The sequence below is a fragment of the Heterocephalus glaber genome, unplaced genomic scaffold (genome assembly GCF_053883595.1).
Source record: "Heterocephalus glaber isolate CG9 unplaced genomic scaffold, H.glaber_assembly_v1.0 deba00001442, whole genome shotgun sequence".
Classification (NCBI taxonomy): Eukaryota; Metazoa; Chordata; class Mammalia; order Rodentia; family Bathyergidae; genus Heterocephalus; species Heterocephalus glaber.
Window position 1 is genome coordinate 39,393,278 of NW_028258296.1, and position 15,015 is coordinate 39,408,292.

The 15,015-nt window shown below is 34.2% G+C and overlaps 1 non-coding gene across 1 annotated transcript; it reads left to right on the forward strand.

The window, feature by feature from the left end:
• Nucleotides 1–14,207: 14,207 nt before the first annotated feature.
• LOC147827704 (U6 spliceosomal RNA) lies at nt 14,208–14,311 on the forward strand. The gene has a single exon (XR_015452133.1). It is a non-coding gene; the product is annotated as a U6 spliceosomal RNA (small nuclear RNA).
• The last annotated feature ends 704 nt before the right edge of the window (nt 14,312–15,015 follow it).

Here is a 15,015-nt window from a genome sequence, read left to right on the forward strand (position 1 = left end):
TTCCCAGTGCCTCTATTTCTCTTTTTTAGAATGGGAATGTTTTATCTATGCCATCATATTTTAGAAGTATGTAACTTATTATTTTATTTTTACAGTGGCTTGCAGCCGAATTTACCTTCAGTCTCAGAGGAAACTCTGGACTTGGACTTTTTAGCAATGCTGCAATTGTGGAGACATTGAGGATGCCTGGAGACAGAATGAATCCTGAGATTGACATAAGTCACTTCTCTTTTTAGTTTCATTCTCTTCAGATATTTTGTCACATTAACAGAAAGCTAAAAAACAGACAACAAAGGGCACTGATTGAGAACACAGAGAAAGCACATAACACTTACAAGCCAAGAAAAAGGTCCTTAGAAGAAATCAAATTATGAACACTTTTAACTAAGACATCTAGACTCTAGAATTGTCAGAAAATGCACTTCTGTTGTAAGCCACTCAATTGTGGCATTTTGTTATGGCAGCCCTAGCAAACAAAGACAATTAAAAATACTTAGTACCATACACCAGTTTAAAATTCAGAAGTATTAACTGGTGGATCACCCCATATTTTAGTAAGCCATTTTTTTAAACTTATTACTATATATTTTTTGGATAAAATTGTCATGAAATCCACCTGAGTTCTTTTTGGTTAGTTTTAAAGCCCATCAAATAACTTACAATGGTATGTCTACATTATTTTTATACTTTCATGTTCAACATTTATATTCTGTGCATTGTTATAGAGATATCTGGCGATATAATTGCTATTTCTGCTTCTCTATAATTTTAAATGAGTCTTGAGAACACTTCTTCCCATTAATTTTTTTAATAGACACATGTTGAGGTCATAAGCAGAATTCTAGATCATAAAATTTTCATGCATATAGTGTAATATATTGTTTCCCTTTAGGTGGGAAGTGGATTCAGGGATAGGGAGAACCAGAGGGAAGGGGGGCAGAAGTGGAAATATAAATGATCAAGACACCCTACATATACCACAGCTTGCATATCTTCATTCTGTTTCTCAAAGGAATTGTTTTTAATCAGGTCTATAAATATTCAGAACAAAAAATCTATTCTTTCTAATAAGTTTTTAAATAACATTAGCAAGTTATGCTTTTTTATTAATGAATATGAAAATAAGACAAAGAATTTATATCAAAAAATGGAATGTTTTTTCCTAAAAACTAGAAATAATAAGAATGTTACAGGAAAACATGTTAGAAAGGCATATGCAATACATACTTTAGACAGCATGTACAAAATTTTTGAATTCTACATCTTATAATAGCAATCCAACTCATTCTGAGACATATTTTGGCTTTTGAGATATCTACCATTCTTATTTTCATGATGAATATGTCATCAACTTTCAAACAGGTCATCTAACATGCTTTTATAAAAGCACTATAACTCTCCCTTCAATGACAACCTTTTTCTGTATGTAAAGATTTGTGTTGTTTCACTGCCTCTATTTGTTTGCATGACAGCATTTTGTAGTAGAGTACAACTCCTTGAGTATAAGATCTTGTTCATCTTTATGTCTTCAATTTTTAACCTTGTTTGTCAAATAAATAATAAACACTAGTTGAACTAAACAATAAAATATATATGAAGCAATTACCTAAATATAAGTGCCATAGCAATGTACTTTTTTCAGAGTTTAAATAATCTAATTTTGTGCTAGCATTTTGCATCAAAAAGTAAAATATAGTTAATGGTACTTATCTGTAAAGTGATGTAACCAGAATAGTGAAAAACACTACATGGTGTAATATAATACACCTATACATGTGGCACATATCTTATATATCTTTGTGCCCCCAGAAGAAACAAGTAATTTTTGAATAAGTAAATGATAAGTAAATGATTAATCAGCACATTATCACTATAAAGAAAAACACTTTTAGTATTGATATGTAGTATGGGGTCAAAATAATTTTGAAATTACTGAAAGTATTAACTATCAAATATAAAATATGTATCCATCAATTTGATTATAAAAGGTCTGATGATGTAATGAATCAGTTTCCTTAAATGTCTAGCTGTCATTATTCATACAATTATTTTATATAGAATGAAAGAAAAATTATACATCTATTTATACATAATTTGTATTTTCTTGAAGTAGGTAGGATTATTTGCAAAGTTTGAGAAACATAGAAGTATTATATCAAAATTTATCTCCAAGCAATTTAACTAAAACATCTTCCATATTTTTGATTGCTGGTGATCTTATTGACTAGTGAGTGCCTGTCTTTCATCGGTGTTGCATGAGTGCTCTTTCTCTCTTGTCACAAAATATGTACAGATGAATTTTATAGGTGTTGAATTAATATCTTTAGCAATGGATATAGGAAATGAAGTTTAAATGGAAGAATAAACTTTGTAATAGCATTTCAGCATATGCATTTCATAATCATTTACATGCTTCAGTTTCTATATATTTCCAACAGGCAATCTCTATTTTGGTTGTCAGAAATCCATACCATTGCAAACTCAGACTTATATGAAATGATGAAGTTTTACTTCCTAAATTTTAACTACAAAAACTGGCAAGCTAATTTGTATGGAAAGAAATTTGTAATTATGGCCAACAACCTCATTTCTCTTCTGTGATGATCAATAAAATATTTAATTATGAAAATCATATATTAAAATTGTATATATACCTTTACATAAATTAGTTGATTTTTTGTTGTTTTTCCATACTATTTTCTGACATATATTTTGCTTTACTGAACTTTTTTTCCTAACTCCTTCTCAATGGCCATCAACATTCTTGACATTTGCATATGATTCTCTCTCAGTGGAGAACTACTCATCACTCTGTTATTTGAATACTCTTTATTTCTGAAGATGCAGGTCTTTTGTAACTATTTTTTAAAAACCTCAAAGAAGGATGTGCCACCACTCCCAGTACAGAGTAGGAAGCTTCTGGGTCGAAGTGCCACAGCTCCCAGCACAAAGAAGGAGGCTTCTGGGTCAACCTGCCATCACTCTGAGTGCAGAGTAGGAGGCTTCCAGGCCAACATACCACTGTTCCCAGCACAGAGGAGGTGAGCTGCATGGGAACCAGTAGCACCAACCCCCAACCTCCATCCCCCCCACCCCTGTTGAAATTAGAAGACACGTAAACAAGCCTCAAAACCAGGCTTCCAGATCAGCTACAGCAACCCCAAAGGGAAACAAGATGGAATACTATGATACTCAACAACCTGGACTCCCTGAACTGGCAACAAAAGAGGATCTGGAAAAAACGAAATCAGAAATAATTTCTCAGATAACAGCAGAAATTGTACCCATAGTACAAGACATGATTAATAAATCTAGATAGGACACAGATAAAAAAAATAGAGGAGCTGAGGAACATGATGTAATCCCAAAATAGGAAACAAATGGAATCCATAAAACAGATGAAAACAGATTTCCAGGAGATTAAAAACTCCACTGAAGGTCTACACAGCAGAATGAGCCAATGTGAGGACAGAATTTCAGATATTGAAGATAAGATTGCAATTAGTGACCAGGAAAAGAAGTACTGCTTAAAATTGTAAGGGACCATGAGAAATCAATCCAGCAGCTGCTGGATGATGCAAAGAAGAATCACATAAGACTGATTGGAGTCAATGAAGAAACAGGAGAGAGTGCAAATGACATTAAAAAAAAAAAGTTCACAGAAGTGATAGCAGAAAGCTTCCCAAGCAGGGGTAAAGAACTTGACATACAGATCAGTGAATCATATAGGACTCAAAATAGCCTCGATCAAAACAAATCTACACATAGGCATATAATTGTTAAGATTCCAGAAACCCAACAGAAGAACAAAATTCTACAAGGAGTGAGAGAAAAGAAACAAATCACATACAACGGAAAACCCATCAGAATCACAGCTGACTGCTCAATGCAAACCCTCAAGGCAAGAGCTTGGAGTGACATATTCCAAGCCCTAAAAGAAAAGAGCCTCCAACCCAGATTGATGTACCCTGCAAAATTATCTTTCAAAATTGATGGAGAAATAAGATACTTTCATGACAAAGAGCACCTCAGGAACTTCATGAATACCAAACCAGCACTCCAGAAAATATTAGACAATATCCTAGGAACAGACAATGAAGATCACAACCCCAGGAAACACAGAAGAATGAATCCATCAGGCATGAAAAGAAATTAAATGCAAAGAGGGATAATCCAACAAAAGAAAAAGTCATGACAAGGATAACTGAATGCATATCAGTTATAACCGTCAATGTTAATGATCTCAATTCACCAATCAAAAGAAATAGACTGGCAGAATGGGTCAAGAAGCAAAACCCAACAATATGCTACATAGAAGAAAAAAACTTAATTCAGAAAGAAACTCATAGACTGAAACTTAAAGGGTAGAAAACAATACTCCATGCAACAGGAACCCGAAAAAAATCAGGAATAGCTATCCTCTTTGCAGATTAAGTGGATTTCAAACCAACACTGATGAAGAGAGACAAAGAAGGACGCTACATCCTTGTAAAGGGAACAATCCAAGAGGAAGAGATGACAATCATAAATATCAATACACCAAACACTAGTGCACACAACTATATAAAACAAATGCTAACAAACATGAAAAATCATCTAAGCACTAATATAATAGTCATGGATGACCTCAATAACCCACTGTTACAAATAGACAGATCAACTAGACAAAAAACAAGCAACGGAATACTAGAACTCAATCAAACTCTTGAACAAATGAACTTAACAAATGTTCACAGAGTGTTCTACCCCACAAAATCAGAATACATTTTTTTCAGCTGCACATCAGTTGTTCTCTAAAACAGACTCATACTCACTCATAGAATATATTTAGGTAAGTGCAAAGGAACTGCAGTTATCCCCTATACATTATCAGACCATAGTGCAATGAAATTGGAGATCAATAGCGAAAGAAACCACAAGAAATTCATAAACATATGGAAATTGAGCAAAACACTTCTAACCAATGGGTCACCAAGGAAATTAAAGGAGAAATCAGGCAGTTCCTTCAAATAAATGAAAATGACATTAAAACATATCGGAATCTATGATACACAATGAAAGCAGTCTTATGAGAGAAATTCATAGCAGTGAATACTCATATTAGGAAAACAGAGGAACCCAATTAAACAACCTGATGATGAACCTCAAGCTTCTAGAAAAAGAAGAGCAGGACAAGCCCAAAGCTCATACAAGGGAGGAAATTATAAAGATCAGAGCAGAAATCAATGCAATGGAGACTAAGAGAACAATGCAAAAATCAGTGAAGCCAAGAATTGGTTCTCCAAAGAATAAACAAAATTGACCAACCCTTAGTCAACCTTATGAGAAAAAGGAAATAAAAGGCCCAAATTCATGCAATTAGGAATGAAAAGGGTGAAATTACAACAGACCCAGCCAAATTCCAGAGGATCACCAATACCTATTTCAAGAGCCTATACACCAATAAGATGGAAAACACAGAAGAAATGGACAGATTCCTAGATACGTATAAATTACCAAAGTTGAACAAAGAAGATGTAAACATTCTAAACAACCCAATATCAATCAATGAAATTGAAAACCTAATTAAAAACTTACCAATGAAGAAAAGCCTGGGTACTGATGGCTTCACTGCTGAATTCCACAAGATATTTAGAGAGGAACTACTGCCACTACTGTTTAAACTCCTCAATGAAATTGAAAGGGAAGCAGTACTTCTGAATTCATTCCTGGAAGCAAGCAACATCTTGATCCCCAAAGCAGACAAAAATCCAACCAAAAAAGAGAACTACAGGCCAATTTCACTAATAAACATAAATGTAAAAATCCTTAATAAGATAGTGTCAAATAGAATGCATGTGCTTATCAAGAAGATCATACACCCTGAACAAATGAGATTCATCCCAGCGACGCAGGGGTGGTTCAACATATGCAAATCAATCAATGTAGCATAGTATTTCAATAAAGCCAAGGATAAAAACCTTATAGAGCCAAGGCTAAAATCATCTCCATAGATGCAGAAAAAGCATTTGACAAAATCCAACATGCATTTATGATAAAAACCCTACAAAAAATTGGAATAGATGGTCTCTACCTCAATCTGATAAAAGCCATCTATGAAAAAACCAACAGCCCATACCATACTAAATGGTCAAAACCTGAAATCCTTCACATTAAAATCAGGAATAAGACAAGGATGTCCACTATCACCACTCCTGTTCAATATAGCTTTGGAAACATTAGGCAGGGCAATTGGACAAGAGAAAGAAATGAAAGAAATAAAGATAGGAAATGAAGAAGCCAAATTGTCATTGTTTGCAGATAACATGATACTATATATAGAAGATCCTAAGAACTCCACCAAAAGTCTTCTAGACTTAATAACCAAACTCAGTAAAGTAGCTGCAAGGTCAACCCAAAAATCAATAGCTTTCCTCTACACAAACAACAGACTCACGGAGAGAGAAATAGGGCAAACAATTCCTTTCACAATAGCATCCAAAAAACTGAAATACCTAGGAACCAACCTAACCAAAGAAATCAAAGACCTCTTCTCTGAAAACTATAGCACTCTAAAAAGAGAGATTGAAGAGGGTATCAGAAAATGGAAAGACATCCCTTGCTCCTGGGTAGGAAGGTCAACATAGTGAAAATGGTTGTACTTCCAAAACTGCTATATAGATTTGATGCAATCTCAATTGAAATCCCATCACCATACTTCATGGGCCTCGAGAAAATAATCCAAAAATTCATTTGGAACAAGAAGAGACCCAGAATAGCAAAAGCAATTCTAGGTAACAGAGACATGGCAGGGAGTATCACAGCCCCCAACTTGAAACTGTACTACAAAGCTACTGTGGTAAAAACAGCATGGCACTGGCAAAGAAAAAGATTTGAAGACCAGTGGAACAGATTAAAAGATGCAGAAAAAACTCCAGACACTCTCAGCCACCTCATCTTTGACAAAGGAGCCAACCACCCTCACTGGAGGAAAGATAGCCTCTTTAATAAATGGTGCTGGAAAAATTGGGTTTCAACTCAGCAAAGAGTAAAACTAGACCTATATCTCTCATCATGCACTAAACTAAAATCTAAATGGATTAAAGTTCTAAATATTAAAACAGAAACACTAAATCAGCTGGAGGAGAGTTTAGGGAGAACTCTTGAATACATTGGTGTAGGAAAAGACTTTATGAACAAAACCTCATTTGCCTGTGAACTAGCACAAACATTCAACAAGTGGGATCTTGTCTTACTAAAAAGCTTCTGCACACCAAGAGAAACCACCACCAGTGTGAACAAACAACCCACAATGTGGGAAAAATTTTCACCAGCTGTTCCTCAAAGTTCTATTATCTAGAATCTATAAAGAACTTAAAAAGATCAGACCTCCCAAATTTAAAGACCCAATCAAAAAATGGGCATCTGAAATGAGCAGACATTTCTCAGACAACAAAGTAGAAATAGCAAAAAAAAAAAAAAATCCCATGAAAAAGTGTTCTACATCACTGGTCATTGGAGAGATGCAAATGAAAACAATGTTGAGATTCCACCTTACTCCAGAAAGAATGGTTGCTTTCATGAAATCAACCAATAACCAATGCTGGCGGGGCTGTGGGGAAAGAGGAATTCTGCTCTACTGCTGGTGGGAGTGTAGACTGGTGCAAGCACTGTGGAAATCAGTATGGAGATATCTCCAAGAAATAGGACTTGAAGCCACATTTGACCCAGCTATTTCCCTGCTGAGTATCTTCCCCAAAGAGTTAAAAGAATCATACCACAGTAATATATGTGCACCCATGTTCATAGCAGCACAGTTTGTAATAGCTAAAACTTGGAAACAGCCCAAATGCCCATCAACTGGAGACTGGATAAAGAAAATGTGGTTTTTTTAAATAAAATGGAGTACTACTCAGCCATAAAAAATGAGAAATTAGAGACATTTATAGCTAAGTGGATACACATTGAGGTGATACTCTTAAGTGAAATAAATTGGACAAGTGTGTAAATACTGAATAGTTTTTCTAGTGTCAGAAACTGAAAGTGTAAATAAGGACTAAAAGGTATAATAGATAATGTGAAATAGGAAGAAAAGGGGCAAAGGGGAAGGGGACTTTGGAAGAGTAGGGAAAAGGAAAGAAGGGAATGGAATTAATATGAGAAAATGAAAAATGGAAACAAAGTCTTTGTAAATAGGGAGGATGGAGGGGTTGAAGGGAAGGGAGGGGTAGGGGAGAAAATAAGAGCCAAGAGAGATTATGCAAAGATACAAATTTCCAATGATGAAAGTCATTATATTATAAACCTAAAGTGTACCAATATAATAAAATTTCAAAAAAACACACAGAAATATTTCAGTACAACTTAAATGTCTGAATTATTTCATGCCTATATTCTCTTGTTGTTTTTCAATGGATTATATATATATTTCTACAATAGAAATGAGACTCTGAGTCCCAAGGGCTATGTCCTATAATTTTTTTATTGTTTTCTGTATCAACAAAACTAATATGCACAAAATTTAACAAATAGTTCTTGAACTAAATTGAAGAAAACTTTAAAATGTATTTTAGAAGAGTAGTGACTTTATGAAAAATACTTTAAGGTTGAAGATTGAAGAGGAAAACAGTTGACATTGCAGTATAATGGAGGATGTTGAGTTGGGAGCAGCCTTTGCCATCCCAGAAATTATGCACTTCAGTGAGAAAGTTAGTGCAGAATATGACTTTTTGAGGGCCTGGGTTGGTTATCTTTGGCAGTGTAGCAAAACTTCTCAAAATGGTAAACAACAGTTATTTATTGACTTTCATGTTTCTATGGTTTGTCTGACCTCATCTGATTGAATCTTCTCTCCCCCTGACATTGACTAAAGCTACAGTCAAATGCAAGCATTGCTGACCTGAGACGTCCCAGGTAGTTTGTGTCCATGGATGACGGTTAAGGTAATGGCTGTTGGCGAGGAGCTACATTGAGACTGTTGATCAAGATCCTGTAGTTGCCATGTGTGTCCTCTTCCTTTGTAGTTTAGATTTTTTTTTTAACAGAATGACACTTGGTTGCAAGATACACTACAATATTCCAAGTGTGTAAGGTATAATGGTATAGTGACAAATTTGTAAAAGCACAGCCTCAGAAATTACAGAGCAACACTCCTATCAGATTATGTTGATTAAAGCAAATAATATGGCCACTCAAGGAAAAAAAAAGGAAATAAGTGATCCTTCTTGATAAGTGGAGTGACATAAAAATTTGTCATCTAAAAAAAAACCTCATCCCTTAGCTTTTTATGAAAGTCATGGACATTCAGCAACTGGCAAATAAACAGGCACTTGCAAAGTAAACTTTTCAAGTTTTAGAATTTAATGTACATAACTGATGTGAATTTTCTACATTGCAATTTTTAATTGCACTAAGAAAGATAAAACATTATTTTGAGTAAGGACTTTTTCAAAGTATCACCATGTGTCATTACATTTATATAAAGCAAATAAAATTGGCTTCCTCCTTAAAGGAATTTTGGAAATACATAGCAAGGTTCTCATGTACATATAATGTTTAATTGTTGTTAATTTTTATATCTAGTCTCAGAAAAGATGCAAGTATTCCAGTATGTATAAATATCATATAAACCTATTGCTGGACATTTAAGCCACTTCTAAGATTCAGTTATTGAGTTACACTGCTGTGAGGATGGGTATGCATGTATCACTGTGATAAAGTATCTTTGAGTATTTCAGGAAGATACCTAGAAGGGAAATATTTGGGTTGAATGAAATTTTTAGTTTTGTTTTTGAGAAATGTTCATATTGGTTTCCATAGTGATTTCACTAGTTTATGTTCCTACCAAAAATATAAAAGTGTTCCCTTTTCCCTACAGCATTGTAAGCATTTGTTATTATTTGATTTCTTTTTCTTTTCATTAAGTTTACTGGTGTATTTTAGGTATACAATATGATGACATTCATCACTGGGAACTTGTACCTTTACAGGATGTATCTCTTTTTTTTTCCCCTATTCACCTGCCCTCCCTTCAACCCATCCACCCCTCCCTGTTTATAAAGACTGTTTTCATTTTTTCCTTTTCTCAATTTTTTTCCTTCCCCTTCTTTCTTTTTCCCTACTCCTCTCACTTCTTCCTCCCCTTTAGAAATTTTCTTCCTGTTTCACATTATCTATTATACATTTTGATTCTTTTTAAAATTCTTTTATTGGTACATTTTAGTTATACAAAACATTAACATTTATCATTGGGTGCTTGTACCTGTACATGATGTATCTTAGTTCCTATTTTTTCCCCATTACCTCTGCGCCCTTCACCCCCTCCATCCTTCCCTATTTACATAGATTTCATTTCCATTTTTTTTTCTTTTCTCATAATTTTTCATTTCCCTTCTTACCTTTCCCCTTCCCATCCCACCACCCCCTACACCTTTGGACCTTTTCCTATTTCAAATTATCAATTATTCATTTTAATCATTTTAATCCTTATTTACACTTTCAGTTTCTCACACTAGAGAAACTATTCGATATTTACACATGTGTGTACTATTTATTTCACTGAAGAGTATGGCTTCAATATGCCTCCATTTAGCTATAAATGTCTCTAGTTTCTTGATGATAGTCATTCTTTCTAGAGTAAGAGGAAATTTCAGGGTTTTTTTAACTTGCATTTCTGTAATGGTCAGAGATGTTGAACATCTTTCTTATATTTATTGGCTATTTGTGCATCTTTTTCTCTGGGAAATATCTATCAATTTAATTGCCTATTGTTGGATGGTCTTTAATTTGGGGGTCTAATTTTTGAGTTATTTATGGATTATATATATATATATATATATATGCATTCTAGCCCTCTATTATAAGAATAACTCAATGATTAGAATGAATAATCGATAATGCAAAATAGGAAGAAAAGGTCCAAAGGGGTAGGGGTAGTGGGAGGGGCAGGGGAAAGGAAAGAAGGGAAAGGAAAAATGATGAGAAATGGAAAAAATGGAAATAAAGTCTTTGTAAATAGGGAAGGGTGGAGGGGGTGAAGGGAGGGCTAGGAATGGGGAAAAATAAGAACCAAGATGCATCATGTAGAGGTACAAGATCCCAATAAGAAATGTAAATGTGTTGTATACCTAAAATGTACCAATAAAATAATTTAAGTGATAAAAAAAAGAATAGCTGATAAAATTTTCTCCCCATTCTCTAGATTGTTTATTCACACTGTTTGTTGTTTCTTTTGCTGTGCAGAGGGCTTTTAGTTTGACATAATCCTATTTGTTGATACTTGATGCTCCAGAATGTTATGGCTCATGCCCAGATGTCTTCCTAAAGCTTCATGTGCTCATAGGTAGGGCTTTTGAGAGGTCGCAGGATCTAGAGTGTGTTATACTGTCATTAAGTGTGTGACGCTGGAATCAAGAGTCTGTGATTACTAAATTAGTCCACTAATTGGTTTGACATAGTTCTGGGTGTGAAAATTGAGAAGGCCCACCCTGGGTATGAATGCTATCTATTCTAAGGGCATGTAGCCAGGATAAGATATAAAAGACAGAACGAGTGTCATTGCTTGTCACTTGATGCTCCACTGTTTCATTGCTTTGCTATCCCACAAACTGTTTCTCCTTTGTGATGCCCCTATGCCATGCCACCTCACCTTGGAGCCAGGCAACTATGGACTGAATCCTGAAACTGTGAGCCAAAATATACCTTTCTTCCTTTAACATCTCTCAGCAATGAGAAAAGTGACTAAGACATGGTTATATAAAAAGTAGCGGAAAAATAACTAGAGAATATTCATCATTAATAGATGTTTTCTTTGTTTCCTTTCACATATATGTATTGTATGAAATTCATACCTTTTCCAAGTCAATAAATGAACTAACAAATTATTATCATTAAGAATTTTGAAATTAAGCAGAAGAGGTAGATAAGGTCACAGCTCCTTTGCCATTGCAACAGTAACTAAGAGCTAAGAGATATATAAAGAGCAATTATAAATAAAGTCAAGCAATTATGGATTATAGGAAAATTATGAATAAATTAGCTAGAAATATATGTATGCAAGTTTGTGTGTGTGTGTGTGTGTGTGTGTGTGTGTGTGTGAGAGAGAGAGAGAGAGAGAGAGAGAGAGAGAGAGAGAGAGAGAGAACATACATTTCCAACTCATTTGAGAATAAAAGAGTGAGATCAGGGGAGCATACCATCTAAGGATGCTAGGTTAAGCTCAATATTTTTCTGGTCATTAGTCAATGCATGTAAAGCCAAGCTATAGGAGGGTGTAGGAGGCTAGAAATTGATACAAACAAGTGACTCAGGTAGCAAGCAACTGCATAAGAACACAAAAGTATGAAATCATAGGAGATTAGTTACCTGAGTTGTCATGGATAGTAATAGCTAACATTTAAACTGTCTGAGAGGGCTTTTTATCCTGCCACTTCTGAACTTTAAAAGATATTTAGAGCCATCTTGTTGCATTTAGAGTGAACATAGCAGCTTACTTTTCTCCTTTTAGATAAAAAAATCTCATAAAATAAAATCATAATGAAGACCCTTCCCACAATTTGCCTTTCTGTGTCACTTACATAAAAGATACACTTTAGTTTTCAAAATTAGCAAACTTTATTCTTAAACAGTGTTTGATTTTGAGATAAGGTGAGTAGAAAGTACAGAGTTCTCATAAATTCTTTCACATTACTATTCACAGGTTGTACAAATGTGATACATTTATTACAAATGAACCATTATTGATATATTGTTATTAACTGAAACCTATTTTTTGCAGTTGGATTCATATTTTGTTTTATATATTTTCCAGGTTTTGAGATAATAGCATTACCTATCATTACCATGTCATGCACAATATTTTCACTCTCCTAAATATCTCCTGTGCTACATCTGTTCACCTTTCCTTTCTCTTCAATCTTTGGCAACCACAGATACTTTTTACTTTATAATTTTCCCTTTTAAGGCTGTTATATAGTCTGGATTATATAAAAATGTCTCTCTCACTTTAATTTTTTCACTTAGTAATATGTTTTCAAGTTTTATCCTTATATGTTCATGACTTGATAGCTCATTTCTCTTAATTATTGATTAATATTACACTACATGAATATTTCTTTGTTTATTCTTTCTCATATTAAAGGACAACTATGAATGAGGTAACTATAAGTATTTGTTTTCAGATTTTTTTGTATGGACATATCTTTCCTACTCATCTGAGCAGTAAAGAGTGTGGTCACCGGACCACATGATCTAAAAATGTACTAATTTTCTAACAAACTGCCAAAGACATACAAAATGATCACACAATTTTGGAATCTAGCTAAATTTGTGACTGAAACCTACTAGAAAGAAAATAAACCTCTCCTTCTTTAAAGGTAAGAATAATGGGTATTATGTCTTGGTGATGGAACTGTGATTAACATAGATATTTGCTCCATACACTGTGACTATAACTGGTCATGTGGTTTAGAAGCTTTTGGAGCTGGTTTGTGGAAGGAGTTTTGAAAGTTGTGGAGATACTGCTAGAGAAGCCATTGACTGGCATAAACAGAGTAAGAAGAGGTTAATAAGAGATTTTATTCAGAAATTAGATGACCAGAATAATAATAGAAATGCAGAAAGTAATGTAAAGGCTCAGAAGGTTTTAGTTGGAAACAAGGACAATCCTGGCAGTTGGACTACAGGCCATGTGTATTACACGTTGGCCAAAAATTTACCTTCATTTTCTGCATGGCCTGAGACTTTGCAAGAGACTGAAATCAAGAGTAGTGGGTTTATTAGTATGGTGGAGGAAATTTCAAAGCAATCTAATGTTCAAGGTGTGGCCCAGATACACAGTAAAAATCAGGAGCAAAAAGCAGATGTGAAAAATTTGCAGTTTCATCAGAGAAGGAGCCCTACAGTGTTAGATCCATGGAGACCATGATTGCTGAAAAGATTAGCATGAAAATTTGAGGCATTCTAACATCTTTTCAAATTGTAAACATTCAAAAATAATACAGCTATATTATGAACATCACATTTTAAAATAACGGTTATAAAATAACAAACAGTAGATTTCTAAACGTAGATAACAATTAAACATATTACCAATTTCCATTTTCCTTTCAGTATAGTTTATAGCTGAGTTTCTCCAAAACAGTCTAATATGTTTTGTAATTGCCTATGTAAATGAGAAAGCAAGAGGACCATATAAAAACTGATGGTTAATAAAAGTAGATAATCATGTTGCTTTCTTCAGCAGGACACATAGTAAAATTGGAATGATGCAGAAAAGATTAGCATGACCCCTGTGCAAGGGTGACTGCAAACTTGTGAAGCATTAATTTTTTTTTTTTTTTTTTTTTTTTTTTTGGTACCAGAGATTGAACTCAGGGCCTTGTGCTTGCAGGGCAGGCAGCGGAACCACTGAGCTAAATCTCCAGCCCCAGCATTCTATATTTTTATGGAAAAGAGAACTAGAGATGGAGTGAATCAGAGGAAGAGGAGAGGAGGGGAGAAAAAAGGGATAAAAAGGTGAGTTTAAAAAAATGGAAATAGAGCTTTCTCAAATGGGAAGAACAGTAAGACTTGGCAAGAGGAAGAAGGAGGTGTAGGAAAAGGGGATGAAAAAATTAAGATGTGTTACGTACATGTACAAATTTCCCCATGAAAAATATAATCATTGTGTACTGCAAACGTGCTAAAAATGTAGACAATCTTGATCAATCAATTCAAGTTTTCACAAATACAGTATCTTTGTGATATTAATTTTTAATAACAATTACATTCAGTAAACTCTCCTGAGCCATAGATTTACTTAGACATCTATTAACAGTTATGACCTATTACAGAAAAGTCATTTGTCTGAAGTTATGTAATGCTTTTGAATTTTGTCCTATTCCTCCACTAGATTGTTTGTTCTTCAAAGAACATCTATTGTTGTCAAAAGATTAAATTAGTGAATAGATATCCTTTATTAGTTTCATTTTTGTCTATGGGTAAATATGATTAATTGTGGGTCAAGATTCCTGGTGAGGGTTGAGTGAGAGGAATAGG